This window comes from Manis pentadactyla, chromosome 16, assembly GCF_030020395.1.
Source record: "Manis pentadactyla isolate mManPen7 chromosome 16, mManPen7.hap1, whole genome shotgun sequence".
In the NCBI taxonomy this organism is placed as follows: domain Eukaryota; kingdom Metazoa; phylum Chordata; class Mammalia; order Pholidota; family Manidae; genus Manis; species Manis pentadactyla.
Window position 1 is genome coordinate 44,395,994 of NC_080034.1, and position 1,497 is coordinate 44,397,490.

Below are 1,497 nucleotides of genomic sequence, written 5' to 3' on the forward strand. Positions count from 1 at the left end.
ACTATTCTATGTTGATCTTTTTCCTCTCTATATATTTAGTGCTTTCAAGACTTTGTGTATTTGTCCCTTTTTCTAACAAAACAAGCCTACCTGTTATATCTTTGTTTTGCATGATTTTATCTGTATCTGTTGTTTCTTTATATATAATCCAGTGTCCAATGTGTACTTTACTCAGCTTGTTACTTTTCAACTGATTATGATATCTGATTTCCTTCCACAGAATAAAACCTGAATGACCAGGAAAGGTGACTCACCATGAAGAAGCAATGAAAGGGACAAATTTTAGCACTCCAGCAGGTTTTATCTTGCTGGGCTTTTCTGACCAGCCCCAGCTGGAGATGGTTCTCCTTCTGGTCATCTCCCTCATATACCCTGTGACACTGATGGGGAACACAGCTATCATACTGGTCTCATACTTGAATCCCCAACTCCACAGCCCCATGTATTTCTTCTTCTCTAATCTCTCCTTCCGGGACCTCTGTTTCACTACCAGTATTGTTCCACAAATGTTTTGGAATCTCAAGGGCCCTGAGAAGACCATCAGCTACATCGGCTGTGTGATCCAGCTGTATGTTGCTTTGGAGCTGGGCTCCACAGAGTGTATTCTCCTGATTGCTATGGCCTATGATCACTTCAGTGCTATCTGTCGACCCCTCCACTATGGTGTTATCTTGCACCCAAAGCTTCTCCAGCAACTTGCAGCCATGGCCTGGATTACTGGCTTTCTGGGGTCCACAGTTCAGACCGTCCTTGTTTTCCAGTTGCCTCTCTGAAGCCGCCATAGGGTGGATGATTTTGTGTGTGAATAGCCAGCCCTGATTAAAATTACCTGTGTGAACACAACCTTCCTGGAAAATGAGCTTTCCATAGCTATTGTCTTCTATGTGGTTACACCTCTGGAGCTTATTCTGGTCTCCTGTGTTTGCATTGTTAGGAGTGTCCTGAGGATAAAATCCACCCAAGGAAGGAGAAAAGCATTTAGGACCTGTAGGTTACACCTAATTGTTGTGGTTTTGTTTCTCGGGACTATATTTTCTTTCTATATTCAACCCAAGGGCAAGTATGCACAGAATTACAGTACATTCCTTACCCTCTTCTACACTGTAGTAACACCCTCACTGAATCCTTTGATCTACACTGTGAGAAACAAAGAATTTAAGTGGGCTCTATGAGAATTGGTGGGAAGAGACCCTAGTTAAGGAGAATGTGAAATATACACTCATGCAATCCTCAGCTATTGTGGAATTTTTTGCAACATTTAATTTATGGGTTCTCCTTTCACTTATAAGTAACATCGGAGTGAAATTTCCTTTCAATGACATCTTGAAGTTACCTTCTTTTAATCCTTCTTTCCAAAAATGCTATAGCTCTATTTCAGCTATTTTTGTAGAGCATTTATGAATAAATAAATAATTACTTATAGGTCTGTACATATGTATCATACTTTCATAAATTCTGGAATTTCTGCTCTAGGGACTAAATAATGACTGGTATAGT

At 40.3% G+C, this 1,497-nt stretch overlaps 1 pseudogene; it reads left to right on the forward strand.

Annotated features, from left to right (window-relative positions):
- The first annotated feature begins 266 nt into the window (after window positions 1-266).
- LOC118924122 (putative olfactory receptor 2B8) lies at window positions 267-1,172 on the forward strand (annotated as a pseudogene).
- Window positions 1,173-1,497: the final 325 nt, after the last annotated feature.